Source organism: Suricata suricatta, chromosome 4 (assembly GCF_006229205.1).
Source record: "Suricata suricatta isolate VVHF042 chromosome 4, meerkat_22Aug2017_6uvM2_HiC, whole genome shotgun sequence".
Lineage (NCBI taxonomy): Eukaryota > Metazoa > Chordata > Mammalia > Carnivora > Herpestidae > Suricata > Suricata suricatta.
The window spans coordinates 155,234,467-155,253,762 of NC_043703.1; the positions used below are offsets into that span (position 1 = coordinate 155,234,467).

Here is a 19,296-nt window from a genome sequence, read left to right on the forward strand (position 1 = left end):
AAAAACTATAGAATCATAGACTACTATATTTAGCAGAAACTTCAAAATCATCTAGTCCATATTGTAGGGAAGTTAAAAATCAATGTTCAACAATGCTTAATTATTCTATTTGCAGTTAGAATGGTGTCTTATTTGATAGCCAAAAAGTATACACAACACAAATGTCCATCAGATGAGGAATGCATAAACAAAGAATGACACAGACACATAATGGAATATTATTTGGCCAAAAAAATAAATATAGTGATATGGTACAACATAGACAAGCCTTTAACATGTTATGCCAAGTGAAAGAATCCAATCATAAAAGACTATATATTGTATGATTTCATTTATATGGAATGCTCAGAATACGCAAATGTTCAAATAGAAACAGTAAGTAAGCCAGTAGTCATTTAGGGATGGGGAAATGAAAAGTGACTGCTAATGGCCTGGGTTTCCTTTTGGGGTGATAAATAGGTTGTAAAATTAGAGTATAGTGGTTGTCACACACTAAGAACCATTGAATTATATAACTAAAATGGGTGAAATATGTGACATATGAATTACATCTCAATAAACCTATAAAATCACCCTTGTCCAATGATGCTTCATTATAGCATTTGCACTCATATTGGTGTCTTACTTGTCTAGTCCATCAAATGACCTTTGTGCAATCAGTAGAAGTTCCCATGAAATAACAGTCTGTGAAATTAGAAATCTGTGTTTCACTGTAGCCAAAAGTACTAGAACATAGATGTTTACCTGTCAAGCTCCAGATTTTGAATGCTTGGGTCAGATTCCCAATTTTGTCATTTAGATATAGAAAGTTAGATATACAACTTATTCTTTTTTTAATGCTTATATATTTCTTTTGAGAGAGAGAGAGAGAGAGAGAGCACATGAGTGGGGAAGGAGCAGAGACAGAGGGGACAGAATCCCAAGCAGCCTTGGTACTGCCAGCACAGAGCCTGATGCGGGGCTCAAACTCACGGCCACAAGTCACGTGGCTCACGTGATCTGAGCCAAAATCAAGAATTGGACAGTTAACCACTCCGACACCTCTATAACTTAATCTTAATGATTCTCAGTTGACTGTTCTCTACAGTGAACATAATAATAGTATCCAACATCTGAGCTTATTTTCAGAGTCAAGTGAAATATGAATGTAAAGTATTAAGTGCCTTATTCATGGTAAATACTTCGTACCAAATACAGTGATGACATTTCAGCATCTTGGACTGAAGGTGATGAATATTTGCCTCTCTGACCCTCAGGTGTTCTTGTTATTTTCATTTTTATGGAATTGGAAAACAAAGTAACTCCAAAATTATAAATAATATGGACCTGAAGGGGATGATTATAAAATAGAGCACAAACAAGAAAGTTTGGGGGAGAAGTTTACTGCAAGAGAATAATAATCAGCTCATCGAGGAATAGTCTCACTAAATACTTCTCTAAATAATACCTGACAAATCTATGAAGACTGACAAGATGCATGACACAAATTAATTGATAATTATTCTACATCTTAATTTGGAAAGCCCATTGAAATATTCTGCTCATCCTCACATAAACAACAGATACGAAAACTTAAGGGAAGGGACTCCTGGGTGGCTTAGTCAGTTAGGCGTCTGACTTTGGCTCAGGTCATGATCTCAGGGTGTAAGGACACAGGTCTGATTCAGCCTTCCCCTGTACTTAAAGGAAAAGGTGCCGGCTTCTTTGTATCATTGGCCAATAAAAGGGCGCACATTGCCCAGAAAAGGAGGGACAACTCCTGTGGCATCCAATCAGGAGAGGCCAGCTAACACCTTTGACCTTTCTAGGGGTGGGCCTAAAGATGGAGGTTAGTCACGCCCCACCCTACATGAGGGCCCTGGGCCCACTCTGTGATTTGTGGATACCCTAAATGTTGTGGTTGGCTCCTACTACTGCCAGTATTGATAGGGGGATAGGGAATGGATCGCTGTACCTGTGTCGTCATTTCCTGTAAAGCCCCCTTCCAAAAATAGCCCCTATGCCATTACGTTAGGGGCTCTCTCCACATGGCCAGCGGGTTGGTGGAATCTGTGAGCCTGAACTTAAGCCGGTAATAAAGCCCTTTGTTTTTGCATGTGTGACTCGTCTCCCTGGTAGTCTCTGGTTCCTTTTGGGGCAATATTAGAAACTTGGGCATAACAAGGGTTTGTGAGTTCGAGCCCCACGTTCAGTTCTGTGCTGACAGCTCAGAGCCTGAGCCTGCTTAGGATTCTGTGTCTCCCTCTCTGCCCCTCCCATGCTTATGTTCTCTCTTTCTCAAAAATAAATAAATAAATAAACATTAAAAAAATTAAAAACAAAAAAACTTAAGGGCAATGTTTCATTCTTCCGAAGGTTTAGATTTTCTTTTTATTTTAGGCCACTTCCTTCTACAAACTATCCTCACTTCACATTCAGAAAGCTCAGGATAATATGCGTATAAGCTTTATACATTCAGCTCTGATTCTCTCCATGACCTAAATGAATACTATTAACAGACCAATTAAAAGGATAAAGTTCACCAATGTATAAATTAGAACTGGCTGAATTAATACTTCCTTCAGGATTTCAACAATGTTCCAGCTTAATAGGTGGACTCCAAGGACAGATTATAATTAGAATACCTGCTTTTCCTGGATAGAAACTAGGTTCCTTTATCTCTAATATATGTTTAAATACACTGATATGTTTTTTTAAACATTATGGTAGGAAAATGTCTGCCCCAAGGATGCTGAAACTAATATGGCATCAGGACTGAGATGTTTCCTGCCCACATTCAGGAAAAGGGAAGCATCTCTCTCCATCGAGGCTTCCTAACAATTTAGAGAACACTTCTCAAATGTGCCTACTGAATTCAAATTTTTTTGTTTTCAAGCTATGGGAAGCATAAACTTTTGAATTCTTTACCCTGAAGGTTACATTCTATTACCAAACTTTTAAGCCTTTCTCTCTTTTTTAATTTAAGTTATTTTCTTCTAGTTCTTAGGCTTTATAAGGCTTTATTTGTATACATAGCACTTTATGTCTTGGTGGGGGTCCCCCTTGGCCGAGTGTTCCCCCTAACTTGTAGCCAGTGTGCCCAGCTGCCTCACAGATGCTTTGCATATAAGGGGATTTGTGGATAAATTTGGCAGGGAAACTGCAAATTTTAATTTTGATGAAATGCAATTAATAATACTTATTTTCATTTACTGCTTGTGAGTGGGTGTCATGTATAAGAAACAACGTTTTCCTCCAAGAGCTTTAGTTTTAGTTTTAACAATGAAGCGTTTGATGAGTTTTGAGTTCAATTTTGTTACAGCGTGATGTAGACACCAAACTTCATTCCACAGCACGTAGGTACTGAGTTGCCACAGCACCGTTTGAAAAGACTATTTTTCCTACTTGAATTTTCTTGGCACTCTTGTTGAAATCAATTGACTACAGATATGTAGGTTTATTTTTATTTTACTGGTCTGTATTACTTTCATTATGTCACTATAATGGGGTCTTTATTACTATGTAATTTTATCAAGTTTGGAATGGGGAAATATGAGTTCTCCAACTCTATTCTCTTTAAAGAATGAAATATATACATATTATTTTATACAACTGATTTTTAATAAGGAGTAAAGGAAGTATGCATTTTTATTATCATTGTTAATTACACAATTAACATAATCAGTATCTTGTTCTTACTCCAATTATTGTTGGAGTCAAATGCTTCTGCCTAAAGATGACCTTTAGTATTTCTTTTAAAGTTGGTCTGCTAGTGTAAGGAAACAAGTCTGAACCTAACAGACTCCATGACAGGCCTCAAGATCCCCTCTAAACTAGAAGGTCTCAGGTTCAGTTTCTCTGGAACTATTAGGCGGTTATACATTACCGGAGGCAGGAGAGACCACTTTGTGGTATCCAATCAGGAAAGGCCAGCTACTTCTCTCCACATTCCTAAAGGTGAGGCCTACAGATAGAAACTTTAGATAGTACTCTGTTACCTAATGTTAAAGTTAACCTGATAGTCACCAAATAAGACCCTGAACTCGCTCTGTAATTGGTTAATTTCAAAGATACCCTAAATGTTGTGATTGGGTTCTGCCAAAGGTAACAAACGCTCTAAACAAAATGTATGGTTAAAATTGCTGCCAATATTGTTATACAGTAATGATTGGGTCACTGTACCTTTGTCACAATTCTTGTCACTCCCCCTTCCCAAACCCCGTAAAAAACCCTGCTCAGCCCTGGTTTGGGGCTCTCAGCACGGATCCACTGCATTGGTGAAGTCTGTGAGCCCGAGCCCGAGCCCGTAATAAAGCCCTTTGCCTTTGCATGCATGCCTCGGTCTCCCTGGTGGTCTCTGGTCATTGAGGATACTGTGTTCTGGGCATTACACTAGCAAGGAATTGCCTCACTGTTCATTGATCAAGTGGTATTTTTATTTTGTATTCTTTTTTAAAGTTAGCTTTATTGTACATAGGAATTATTAGTTAACTGTTTTGTTCCTTTCAGTAGTTTGATGTTATCCCACTGCTTGCCGGCCTGCATTTTTAAAATATTTTTGTTTGAAGTTTACTTATTGTAGAGACAGAGAAAAACAGAGCATGAGGTGGGGAGGGTCAGAGAGAGAGGGAGACACAGAATCTGAAACAGGCTTCAGGCTCTGAGCTGTCAGTACAGAGCCCAACACAGGGCTCAAAGCCACAAACCGTGAGATCATGACCTGAGCCAAAGTTAGATGCTTAACCGACTGAACCACCCAGGCACCCTGGCCTGCATTTTTTTAATGTGTATTTATTTATTTTGAGAGGAAGGGAGAGAAAGAGAAAGAGAGAGAGAGAGAGAGAGAGAGAGAGAGAGAGACTAGAATCCCAAGCAGGGTCTGCATTGTCACCACAGAGCCCAATGATGAGGGGCTTGATTTCATGAACCATGAGATCATGACCTGAGCCCAAACCAAGAGTCAGACACTTAACCAACAGAGCCACCCAGGCACCTATCTCCCTGGTCTGCATTTTTTCTCTCAAGAAACTAACTCTTAAATATTGCCGAGATTCCCTTATCCATGACAATTCAATGATCTTTCAAGATTTTCTCTATCTTTGTCTTTTAGCAATTTTACTGTGATGTGTCTGATTATGGATCTCTTTGTGTTTTCCCATTTGGAATTTGTTGAGCTTCTTAGATAAAAAAGGTAATATTTTTAAAATTAAATTTAGTAAAGACTCAGCCATAATTTCTTTGAGTTTTCCCATGCTCTTTTTTTCTCTTCTGTTATTCTGGTACTCCCATGATGCTTATATTGATGAAGTTAATGGTGTACCCCTTTCTCTGATAATTTGTTTACTTTTCTTCATTCTTTTTCCCTGCTTTTGGATTGCATCATCTTTTTCCAACCCTTTTCACATTCACTGATTCTTCCACGAGTTCATTCTACCATTGAGCTCCTATAGGGCAGTTTTCATTTCAGTTATTTTATTTTAAAATTCCAGAATTTCCATTTGATCCTTGTTTAAAATAATGTCTATCTCTTTATTAATATTCTCTATTTGGGTTGTTGACATCAAACATCCTTTTACTTCTATATGTATAGTTTCCTGTAGTTCCTGAAATGATTTATAATGGTTGCTTTGGAATCTGTTACAACTGTCACAGGAAGGTTGGGTTGTCAATTTTTCATTTGTTTGTTATGCTTTCCTGTGTAGAGAGTCACGCTTTTTCTGCTTCTTTTCATTCTGTGCATTGTGTTGAAACCTGAACATTAAAAACAGAGTCTGAACACTGTTTCCTCCCTCCCATCTAAGGCTGATTGTTTATTTCTTTCGTATCATAGTTGTACTGTGTTAGTAGAGTTCTCCCATCGCATGAGCCTATGGTGTCCCTACTTAGCAGGCATAGACTTGGGTGTGTGCATAGTCACGCAGGATTTTCTGTCTCTTTTTCTTCTTTCTTTTTTCAAGTTTATTTATTTATTTAGAGGCAGCTCAGGGGAGGAGAAAAGGGAGAGGTAGAGAGAGAATCCCAAGTAGGCCCTATACAGTCAGTGTGGAACCCAATGTGGGGCTTGGTCTCATGAGTGGTGAGATCATGACCAGAGCAGAAATCAAGAGTCAGATGCTTAACCAACAGCCACCCAGGTCTTCCTCTTTTTCTGCTTTCTACACCATGTGCATTTGCTGTTTTCTCTGTCTGGTCCTGCACTGGTAGAATTATTGCTCTCACAGAGCAGGGAAGAAGGGAAGGATTTCAATAGACCTAGCTGACAACACCACAGATTCCCACTCTTTTTATACAAGGCTCCTTAGTTTTTCTGGAATAAACACCTTTAAATTTGCCATTTGTCTTTGTTCAAAATTTAGAATTCTGAAAACATTGTATAGAATTATGATCGTTTCAGGTAATTTTATGTGGCTTTAATATTGTTGAGTAGGGTACTTCACAGACTGCTTACGAGACCACTCCAGAGGCTCCATCTCCACAAACACATTTCATAGACCAGTATATATTCCAACAAAGTCCTTCTGTGTCTTGTTTCCTTCATTTGACGTTGTATAGAGAAGTTCCATCTGCATTTTTAATATAGAAATGTAGCTTTGCTCTACGTAATATTTATGAAGATTTAACATAATCAGACAATATTTTAATATTGCTTTTAGACAGGTGTCATAGATGGTATCATCTAAAATATGCAGAAGTGTGACAGTCATCGTGTTTACACTGGCAGTTATTCTTAGCAAATCAAGGAGAAAACATATTGCTTTGCCTTTATTTGTAGCCTTTTATTTACAAATAAAATAGCGTAAATAGGCAAAGTGTTAATAGTTGTTAAAATTTGGTGGTGGCATATAGTAATTGTTTTGTTAGCATTTTTCTTGCCAGAGTATGTTTGAATGTTTTATAATAATGATGTGACTGAAACAACCACAGATAAAATATTTAAAATACAAATAGCATATTTATTATTCAAAGATACTGACACTCAACCTTCTAAAAATGTGAAATAGTATGTGAGACAACTACATATTCTTCCAAGAACTCAAGAGATTATAGCCTAAGTTTCATTCTTTTCAGTTTCCCATCCAAAGTGCAAGTGTATACATGTATATGCACACACACACACACACACACACACACACACACACACACCCCCTTGAAAACCTGGTCAGACAACCGATAACCCTTTTCTTGCACTTCACCTAGGCAGCTAGATACTTCCGAAACCTGAGACATGAATTTGTTCTGACATTTCAGAATAAATATCACAAACAACTTTATAGGATAGAAAAATGACCTTAATTCACCTAGTCTCTAGGAAATTCATTACAAAAATTATTTTCTCACAAAAAAAGGAAGACTGTCTCCTTTTTGTTTCACACATATTCAACATAGTTGAATAAAAACCATAAAACACCCTTTTGAAGAGATATAATTCATGTGAGATTTATAAATCTATTTTTTTCAACCTTCATTCCTTTTCTTAAGATATTTTCCGTATTTCCAGGAACTGAAATTATGATCATCCCATCCAAGTTAGGCATGAACAGGCATAAGCTAGGTTGTCTTCCTTGATATTTTCCCAGAGCAGGAGGAAGTGATTGAATTCTAAAGGTGAAAACAAAACCATTCAAACTAGACCACATGAAAGAAAATAAACCACATTCCATACAGATCCATGAGACTAGAACAAACTAAAAAATGCAGATGAGAGGTCCCAAATTTAGCCAGGCTGGAGGTACAAACATACAATATAATCCTTATTCCACTCAACATTGTGGTTTCTGCTTACTTTCATATCTTCTAGACTAGCTTGATGTATACTTTTGTCTCCAAATCACAGATCAATGTTTTTCATCTAAAGAGCGCTTACTAACTTATGTCGTCAATGAGTATTTAAATGAATCCCTATGATGTGCCCGTTATTTTCCTAGGAACTGGATAAAAAGTTCCAGGCCAGCTTTTAAGAAACTGGCAGTTTCCTTGTTCATTCCTTAGAATCCAAGTCATCTAAGAAGTAGGACTACATGACTAGAGAGAGAGGTACAGCCACTCTGAACCACCCTGAGCCATTTTAGCCACTCCAACTAAATTACAAACCAGGAATTAAAAACATTCTGAATACTTTAGCTCCAGTCAAACCTACTCAACCAATATAACATGAATGAGAAACGGCTCTTCCTCATTGAGCCTGGTCCAATATACTATTAGGAATAAATAAAAGTGGGGTGCCTGGGTGCCTGAGTCAGTTAAGCATTCAACTCTTGATTTTGGCTCAGGTCATGATCTCACAGTTTCATGCGTTAAAATCCCACATCGGGATCTGTGCTAACAGAGTGGAGCCTGCTCAGAATTTTCTCTCTCTCTTTATCTTTCTGCCTCTATCCCACTCATGCTCTCTCTGCCTCTCTCAAAATAAATAAATAAACTTTAAAAATGAATAAATAAGTGGTTATTATTTAATATCTGTTTTGTGGGTTTTCCTTTTTTTTGACAAAAAAACCTCTGATTTTCGTTCTTACATACTTTGTACAAGCAGGAAACAGGGACAGAGAGCTATTATAGATGGTGATTAGCTGACAGGAAAAGAGACTGGGGGATGTCTGGGTGGCTCAGTCAGTTAAGCGTCCAACTTCGGCTCAGGTCATGATCTCATGGTTCGTGGGTTCGATCCCCGCATCAGGCTCTGTGCTGACATCTCGAGCCTGGAGCCTGCTTCAGATTCTGTGTCTCCCTATCTCTCTGACACTCCCCCTGCTCACACTGTCTCTCTGTCTCTCAAAAATAAATTAAAAATATTAAAAAGAGAGAGAGACTGGTACATAAGCTGATTATATCCAGAAGGTCCCTATTGTTAGAGGTTAGATGACTGACATATGAATCCTGAGAGGACATACTAAGAGAATGCCATCTCATTCTCCACCGGTCACTTATTGCACACCACTGTTCTTACATGAAAACACCACTACTTATTCATGTAAATATAGACAAGTCTCTTTTCAAATAAAACAGGAACAAAGCATTTCTCCCTGCTCTGAAGTTCCCATTCTCCAGAGTATCCTGGTTTCTTTCTTTCCATTACCTTGTCTCAGGCTTCTAAAGGGTTTTATACCATGAGGATCATCTATCTTCATATTCATGGAGACAATGATAGTGACGCTTCTGATTCTTTCATATTATGAGTGCTATCTTTATCCACTTGGAGATTCATTTTTCTTTTGTCTCACCCAGAATTTTCTGTCAGCTGAAAGTAGTACCCTGGTTTGCCCAGGGAATCTCTTCTACATGATAGTTTTAGTTCTAAGAGAGAAACTTTAATTCTTTTTTCATGTGACCTTAAATAAGGCTCAAAGCCCCATCCATAAACATGGACTTTGTGGTTCCACTTCATTGTATGTGACCAATGAAACAGCTCTTTATATTAAACTGCAAATAAAATATCAATAATTCTTATCAAATGAAGAGTGGTCTTCATTAGAAATGACTGATCCATCATCTGAACTTGCCACTTTGAAATTAAGACCTATGGGGAGGTCACTGCTTCAGTTGATTACAAATTGTCTGGTCAAAGTCACCCCAGTGACTTTTCTCTTTGGCTTTCAGAGTGGGACACGTCATCAAATGGTCCTATTTTTGCAAAATTTAGATTATAGACATGCATTTCCCCCGTGCTTTGGTCTCTGCTACTTTAAACAATTTTTTAATGTTTTAAATTTATTTTTGAGAGACAGAGAGAGGCAGCGGAGGCAGGGGAGGGTCAGAGAAAGAGGGAGACACAGAATCTGAGGCAGCCAGGCTCTGAGCTAGCTGTCAGCACAGAGCCCGACATGGGGCTCGAACCCATGAACCGTGAGATCATGACCTGAACTGAAGTAGGATGCTTAACTGACTGAGCCACCCAGGTGCCCCATGGTCTGCTACTTTTATAGGCTCATTGTACAGTTTCACATATTTAAAACAAACTTGGGTTTTTTCTTCAGAATGTGTATTCTGACTCTGAATCCAGGATGAACTCTGACTATATGCCTTCCCACATTTACTACATTCATATGGTTTCTCTGAAGAATGATGTCTCTGCTGCCGAATAAGATCTAAGCCACTACTAAATGCCTTCCCACATTCATTATATTCATAGGGTTTCACTCCAGTATGACTTCTTTCACATAGAATAGGGGATGTGCATTGACTAAAGGCCTTCCCATGTGTTTTGCACGTGTATGGTTTCTTTCCAGTGTGAATTCTTTCATGTTGCAAGGTGCACACCCTGACTGAAGGCCTCCCCATGCTGATCACATTCATAGGGTCTATCTTCAGTATGAATTCTCTTATGTTGAGTAAGAGATTTTCAGTGACTAAAGGCTTTTTCACATTCCTCACACTGATAGGGTTTTTCTCCAGTATGAATTCTCTGATGTTCAATAGGAAATAACTGACACCCAAAAACTTTACTACATTTATTGCATTTGAAAGGTTTCTATTTAGAATGGATGTTCTAATGTATTTTAAGGTTGGCAGTTTCAGAAAACATCTTCCCACATGAATGTCAATTACAGACCTTCTCACATTTACTGCATCTGTATAGTTTTTCTTCGTTACGAATTCTTACATGTAGAATAAGGGTTGAAAGGTGCCTGAAAACCATGTTACATTTATCACATTTTTAGGGTTTCTTTGATGTGTGAATTCCCTGACGAAGCTTAATGGATGAAATCCTGTTAAAGGATTTTCCACATTCTGTGCATTTATAAGGATTCTCTAAATGGTGACTTTTCTGTAGTGGACACAGGCTTAAGGTCTTCTTACTTTCATAGGTTTTCTCTCCAGTGTGAATTTCATCATGTAGAACAAAAGCTGATATTTTATTAAAGCCTCTCCCACATTTATTGCATTTATGTAATTTCTTTGGGCTATGAATTTTCTTATGAAGTAAAAGGGATGACTTTGAAATAAGTCATCCACACTGGTGGATAGTCTCAACAAAGTGAATTTTCTGACCCACACTGGGAAGTGGGCACTGACTCAAGGCCTTCCCATGGTCAAAGGTTTTCTTTCCATTAAGAACTTCCCCATGTAGAATAAGAGAGGTTCTTTGAATGAAGCTTTTTCCACATTTATCACATTCATGGATTTTCCTTCCACTGTGAATTTTCTGATAAAGAAGGAGGGATGAGATCTGTCTGAAAGGTTTTCTACAATTACACATTCATAAGGCTTCTCTCTAGTATGAGATTTCTGATGAAGTTTAAGAGATAAACTTTGACCAAAAGTTTTCTCCCAGTTATTACATTTTAAAGATTTCTTTCCTAAATGCACTTCTTGAGTTTTATTAGGACTGAACTTTTCTTGCAGCTTTTCTTTCCTATGGGAACTACTTGTGATGCAGAAACTGGTTTCTGGTATATGCTTTGCCAGATTTGTTGCACAGAGATGTTGGTAACTTCTTGGTCTCACATTTAGACCTTGAGTCCAAGCCGTGGCATTTGCTCACTGGCTCCACCATCCAAGGTGCTTTCCCTTGCTCCAATAAGGTGATCACATTTGGTCTCCAAAAGGAGAGTCCAAGTAAGACCAGATTCTGGTAGTTTTCCAACATGACATCTTCATACAGATCCTTCTGAATGGAGCTCGGCCACTCCCACTCCTCCTGGGAGAAGTAGATGGCCAAATCCCAATGTCGCTGGCGCCTTGGATTTGGATTTAACTTGTGTAGCAGGCATCCTTCCCCCTCCCCCCTTGAGGGTCCACATTTGGAGAAGGGCAGAATGCTGAGAAGGTGGGGCAGTCAGTAGCGTTATAAAAGGATGTAACCCAGGAATGGCCTACGTAAGAGATGGACTGGACGAAGTGTATGAGAAGGGCCAGGAGTTTCCACTCTTCCAGCACCTTCGATTGTTCACCCACCCAGAAGCCTGTTTTGTGGGTTTTCCACATGACAATAAGTATCAGAAACAAACTCAAAGGAGGAAAGAATTCTGCTGAAAGGAATGCATATAGAGAAATGAAGGCAGGATTTAGGGAAGTATAGAAGATGAAAACAATGTAGTGATCATAGTGGCCGAATGGTAGAAAATTCTGACTTGCTGATTTTGCATGATTTAATTACTGATAATTGTATTGGCTGAAATAGAAGATAATTCTTTTTTATTTAAAAGCATTTGGTCACCTGAAATAGATGTTTCAAACAATTTTTATCAAGATCAAATTCATGTAAGATAAAATTTGCCTTTTAAAATTGTATAATTAAAATTTTTGATATAATCCCAGTGTCCATCCATCACTTAATGTAAATTTAGAACATATTCATCTCCCCAAAAGAAAGCCTGTATTATTTGCAGTCATTTAATAATCACACATGCCAAACTTTGCACAAGTAGTGATTTACTTTCTTTTTCTCCATATTTGTCTATTAAGAACAATTCAGATAAAGGAAATCAGATAATATATGTGTCCCATAAATTGTTCCTTTCACTTGGTTTAATATTTCCAAGTTCTACTACCCATGTTGTAATATGTATTAGTACTTTATTCATTTTCATTGCCAAATAATATGTCACTGTTAAAATGTATAACAGTTTCCCCTTATCCAGAAGAGATATGTTCCAAGACCTCCAGTGGGTGGCTGAAACCACAGAGTAGCATAGCTTTTATATACTCATGGTTTTCTTCTATTCATACATAGCTAAGTTTATTTCATAAATTAGGCATAGTAAGAGATTAGCAACAGTAACTAACAGTAACTAACATTTTAACAATATCTTCTGATAAAAGTTTCATGAATATGCTCTCTCTGTGTCTCCCTCTATTTCAAAATCTCTTATTGTGCTGTACTCACTCTTCTTCATCTTGTCATGATGTGAGATGATAAAATGCTTTCATGAGAAGATGAAATCAGATTGCCCTTCTGATAACAGGTCTGAAGAAGATTCATCTGCTTCTGAATCATGGGTGACTGCAAGTGACTGAAACCACAGAAAATGAAACTGGGGAGAAGGGAGGATCTCTTTACTACATTCTATTTATCCGTTTGCCAGTTGATGGACATTGGGATTGATCCCATTTTTTGGCTATTACGAATCATGTTGCTTGGAGCATTTATGGACAAGTCTTTGCATGTACATATTTTTTTCAGGCATATATCCAAGAGTGGAGTTTCTGAGTCATATTGTAACTCTGTGTGTAAACTGTTGAGAAACTGGTACACTGTTTCACATTACAACTGAAAAATAAAGGAAGGTTCCAATGTTTCACAGTGCCACAGAACTTTTTATTGTCTATCTTTTTATTATAGCCATGCTAGTGGGTGTGAAGTGGTATCTAATTATGGTTTTTATTTGCATTCCTCTTACAGTGTTGCACATTTTTTCATGTGTCTTTTTACCATTTGTTTATATTCTTCTCATTATCTTTTTTTATGTCTTTATTTTATTCTGAAAGACAGAGACAGAGAGTGAGTGGGGGAGGGGCAGAGAGCGAGAGAGAGACACACACAGAATCCAAAGCAGGCTCCAGGCTCTGAGCTGTCAGCACAAAGGACTGTGAGATCTTGACCTGAGCCAAAGTCGGATGCTCAGCCAACTGAACCACCCGGATGCCACCATTTGTTTATACTTTTTAGGAAAAAACTGTATTTGATCCATTTTCCCATTTTACAAGTGGGTTGTTTGTCCTCTTGTGAATGTGTGTGCTAACGTTCACTTCCATGGAAACATCCAGCAGAACTTTGAATAAAAAAAAATAAATTGAATGCATTCTGCAATCAAAATTCTTTTACTTTGGATTAACTTAATGCCATCCCCTATAAGATGCTTCTTTTTTTCCCTCCTTCCTAGATACAGCATAAAATTTTACTGTTATTGCCATTTAATTAGGACATCTGAATGGAATTACATTCACAAATTGTAAAATGCCTATAAACAAATTCAAAGAAAGTCCATCAGATTTTTCATTTACATACTGGATCTGACGACACTGGCTCTAAAGACTCCAGGCAAACATCGTCTACAAAAGAAACAAAACAGACAACAACATCACGTTTTCGTTCTTTTTTTAACATCACATTTTCCATGTCAATTTTACATTGTTCTGTCAGCTATGTTGTAATCTTTTCTTCAAAGCAATTATAGTATTAGCATTTCAATTATAATTAAGAAATTGAAAACACTCTGTAAACTTTCTATTCCAAGAAAATACACACATTTCAATTAAGGAACACTATAATTGACAAATACATGACGGATGCCCATAGTGAGAAGCAATAAACTAACGTGGTGAGTAGGTATGATGTATATTCAACATGAAAAAGTACCCCAGATCACCAATATTATTGAATACCATGGCAATGGATGGTAAAATGGCATCTCTTAAACAATAAGATTACACTTATTAATAATACTGTCTGCATTATTCACTACCTTAAAGTTACACATGGCTGATATGTGTAAGATGTTTTTTACATCAAGCTTTCTTAGAGCAGTAACTTGAAGTCAGTACTATTATTACTACAAACATTTCTCAGATCAAAAAAAAAAATAAACATGAAATTTTTTGCCCAAGGTATTGCTGTTAAATATTAGAGATAGAATTCAAAAGCAAAAGCGATAGCTTTAGAGCCTTCGTTTTTTTTTTTTCTGTGATTGGTGTGTCAGATTACACCCCACAGATTACACATTTTTCTGAATTGAATTCAAGTTGTTCTGTTAATGCCCTTCTGTATACTCTATTGCCCTAGGCCTTGTCTGGATATGAACTTTGTACACGCTTTTATGAATGATTAGAAACTCCCACTTTGTTTCTTGTCCCTTCAGTGGTATATATTTGTGTTCTAGGTTTTTTTTCTTCAGACCCACTTTGATACACCAGATGCTCTTGCAAATATTGGAGATGCTCAAACACTAGGGTGAGTTAGAGAAAAGAATGTGTATGATAGGAAATCAACACAGCTCAAGACATCTTCAAGACACCCACATCCAAGGGTGAGAGAAAACACACATGCACGTTTATATGTTCTATAATTATATTTAAATGAAATAATGAAATTCCAAATTGAGTCCTGTGGAAACTCAGAAGATTAAAACTATTTAGGTAAGATTGTTACGTGGTGAGAAGAAACCCTTCAAGGAGGAGGCATTAATGAACTTGACCTAGAGCAGTGTTCTCAGCAGTCCCTTGTCCAATGATTCTAGCCTATGGCAAAGTTTGAGAAATACAGCCCCAAATATAGAGTAGAATATTGCCAGACAGATGTGAAGGGGAAAAAGATCTATAAAACTATAGTAAGTTCAAAATTTACAAACCGAAAAGTCCTATTTTTTTACCAAATACCAGCAATATGCCATAAATAACCATAAATACATAAATACTAGACTGTATTAACTAATTTGAATTACATGAAGCAGTTAAGCTTTGTGTGCAAAATTCTAACATAGGTGGTTTTGTTCTCTTTAGTGCCCCAAACCTCTCTCTCATGATTGACCCCTTGTATATCTGGCCCCCTGTCCTTTCTATTATGAGGGACACGACTTTTCATTAAGCCAGAACCCAAATCAGTGGGCTGGATTTGTGTCAGATGGGATCAATCAAAAGCAGACAAAAGATAATCAAGCAGATTATTAACGGAACACTAAGTTTTGAAATGAGTACCGGGGGTTAAATATTAGACAGGTTTTCTAAAATCGTAAGTACACAGACTCCTGATTGTTATTTCTTCTTTTCCTCTGGGAGTAAACCCTTACTAATAATGGCCAAAGCTGAGCTATTACTCAGGATTAGTAGTCTTCTCATTGGTTCAAATGCTTAAATAACCTTAAGAAGTGGACTCTTTCAAGGTAGCAGGTGAGAGAGTTTTTTCTGGTGGCGAGCTATTCAGCTCCTCTAAAATCTTGGCAGGTAGGCAGTAATCTCTGTGTGAGACAAGCACTGGGGACAGTCTCAATTATGGTAATAACATGTTTTCCACCCACCCACACATCCTTTTTCCTTAGAGCAGAGTTCTATTTGGATAAATAGATTGGAAAGCTGCTATTTCCAAACCGCCAGTGAGTTTGTGTTTATTTCAGACAAAATATTTCACCATAAAACTTCTGTTGATGGGACTCTCCTCCAGACAAACTAAATAAGCTTATGAGAGCTGAGGCCAGCAAAGGTGTTCCTGGTCTTGTGACAACTCAGGACCCAGTTCTCAGGATTCTGCTGTGCCACTCTGCTGTGGCGACAGCCTTGGCGAGAGAAGAGTGGGGACACAACTTGGTTTACTAGAGATAGTCATGTCCCCAGAGCGTGAGGACTGTCTGGTGGACATCCTCCCACTGAGCACTAGATTGTTCCAAACTGAAAAATACGAAAAATGAAAAATGCCAAATTTCTTATATATGATTTTATATTAATTTTCTTATGTTTAAATACTATGAAGTTGTGTGGTGCAACACACATACACACACACCCAACACAAACACACAGAAGCCATGAAGTCAGGGAACTGGACCCTGTCGTACTGGCTTGGGAGCTCAATCTTGAGCACAGTAATGTTAAACACCATATAAAAAAAAAGCAAATATATTTTTAAAAAACCCAACTACATAGATATAATTCGAATTTCATAAACATAGAGATAGCATCTTAACGTCCTATGTCTTGAGTAAATGACCTAGAGAGGATATTTCTTAAGACAGAACAGCAAATCAAGAAACGATCCCCTCTCTGGGCCCTCCACATTGCCTGGACCAGAGATTGAATGAAAGGCATGAAGAAATTCCAACACATTCAGGGTATATAGCATCACACAAATTCAGAAAAGAAAGATTTTCAAGAATGAATTAATCTTCAGTATTAATGTTGCTGAGAGCCTGTAATGAGGACAGAGATGTGATCATGGAAATTTGGCAACCTAGAAGGCTTTAGTGATCTTGACAATAAACAATTCAGTGAAGAAAGGAAATAGAAACTCAATTGCATGGTACGGAAGAAAAAAAAAGGAATGGGAGGGGACACCTGGGTGGCTCAGTTAGTTAAGCATCCAACTCTTGATTTCAGCTCAGGTCATGATCTCATAGTTTGTGAGTTCAAGCCCCACTTGGGCTCTGTGCTGACAGCACAAAGCCTGCTTGAGGTTCTCTCTCTCCCTCTCCCTCTCTCCTGCTCTGTCTCTCTCTCACACACACACAAAACAAATAAATAAACTTAAAAAAGAAAAGAATGGAAGGAAGGGGAGTGGAGACAATACTTACACATAATGACTCCCGTATGACATGGAAGGGTATGTGGTTCAGGAGGAATTTTTTCCCCTTTCTCTGACAGGAGCAATATCTGTGGGGCTTGGCAGTAGTTCCCTCTCACTCAGCTCATCAAGTTTGAGTACACAGGTTACATAACAATCAGTTAGCCACTCACCTCTTTCAGCACAGAGGGCATGTCACCACCATGTTGTGTACTCAGAGGATGCTGCAGCCTTCCTGGGTCCAGCTGGATGGTCTCCAAGGTCATTGTTATAAACTCTTTGTTGAGGATCTAAGATCCTGTACAAGGACACAGGTCGACAGGGGCTACCCCAAGGAGTATTAAGGGCCACTGCCTCTTTACAAGAAGCTTTCTGTGGTTACCTGAGGACCAGTCCCCCATCCCTGCGCTTGGGAAATATTTTCAAGTTGCAATGATATTAAGCATAGATAAGTTTAATTTCTTCCATAAATTCAGTGCCAAAGACCCTGTGTGCCAGATAGGGTCCATGGAACCAAAAACCAGCGTCCAAAGTCAAGATATCGAGTCCTCAGAGGCGCCTGGGTGCCTCAGTCCATTGAGCGTCTGACTCTGGATTAGGTCATGATCTTGAGGTCCATGGGTTTGAGCCCCATGTCAGACTCTGTGCTGACAGCTCGGAGCCTGGAGCCTGCTTCAGATTGTGTGTCTCCCTCTCTCTCCTGCCTCTTGCCTGCTCATGCTCTGTCTCTCCAAAAAAAAAAAAAAAAAAAAGCATTAAAAAATAAAGAAATAAAAATTAAAAAAACATTGAGTCCTCAGTTTTACACCTTCCCCATGTTACACACGCTCATTTTTTAATGGCTACTCCTTGGGGCGCCTGGGTGGCTCAGTCGGTTAAGCCTCGGACTTCGGCTCAGGTCATGATCTCACGTTCCTGGGTTCGAACTCTGTGTCAGGCTCTGAGCTGGAGCCTGCTTCTGGTTCTGTGTCTCCTTCTCTCTCTGACCCTCCACCTCTCATGCTCTGTCTCTCTCTGTATCAAAAATAAATAAAATATTAAAAAAATTTAATGGCTACTCCTTAACCTGACCATTACTGCCACATGCAGTACCCACCCCACATTGCTACCATTCCTTCTCTTGATTTCTTATTCCTACTGATCCTTGGGCCACCTTTCACTCCCTCCTGACAGTCACTATTATGGTGACTTTTGCCTCACTCAGCCCCTTTCTCCTTGATATTTCCAATCCATCCACCCAGAGGCTAATTCATGGAGCAATACTGACAGCTTCCACGTTGTACTTCTAACCCTGTCGGAAGGAAGCAGGGGTATGGCTGTGGGGCACACTCTCTACACATCTCCTTGCTGTCATCAAGCCATAGATCCTGGGAGCAAAATGCTAGGGAGCGTGCAAGTTTCCACACATATGATCTTACATGATCCTCACAAAACCCAGTGAGAAAAATGGTAACATTTTCATTTCCTGAAGACTCAAACATTTTGTGCAGTGAAACCAAAGTTAACAAGCTAGTGAGTTGCAGATAAGCATTCAGATTCATGTTGTCTGTCCACATTGCCTGTTTACTTCCTTCCATGGCAATACCACTTTCCAGAGAACTATGTTGCCAGAATGTTCGTGCACAGAGATATCTTACTTCACGTGAGCTGCTCGCCTGTCTGGGCCTCACGTTTGCTGTGTGTTCCTTCTGCTGCCACCCATCTGTCAAGTCTCAGTTCAGGCAAATCTCTCTGAAACCTTTTCTGACACCCCTTGAGGCTACATCACCTAAGTGTTCCCAACACCTTGTCTCACCCTTATTGAGATGTACTGTATGTGTAATTTGTCTCTGCCTTCCAGGCAGAGGGTGTTTAGGGTTGAATGGGGGATAAGTAGATATACAGATAAATGACTAAAAGGATGTACCTTTAAAAATCTTAGACGAGAGGGGCCTCTGAGTGGCCCTTGATTAAGTGCCCGACTTCAGCTCAGGTCACGATCTTGTGGTTCATGGGTTTGAGTTCTGCATCGGGCTCTGTGCCAATAGCTCGGACCTTGGAACCTGCTTCAGATTCTGTGTCTCCTCTCTCTACCTCTCCTTCACTTGTACTCTGTCTCTCTCAAAAATAAATAA

At 38.6% G+C, this 19,296-nt stretch overlaps 1 pseudogene; it reads right to left on the bottom strand.

Annotated features, from left to right (window-relative positions):
• Window positions 1–11,687, bottom strand: part of LOC115290757 — a 44,116-nt pseudogene extending 32,429 nt beyond the window's left edge.
• Window positions 11,688–19,296: the final 7,609 nt, after the last annotated feature.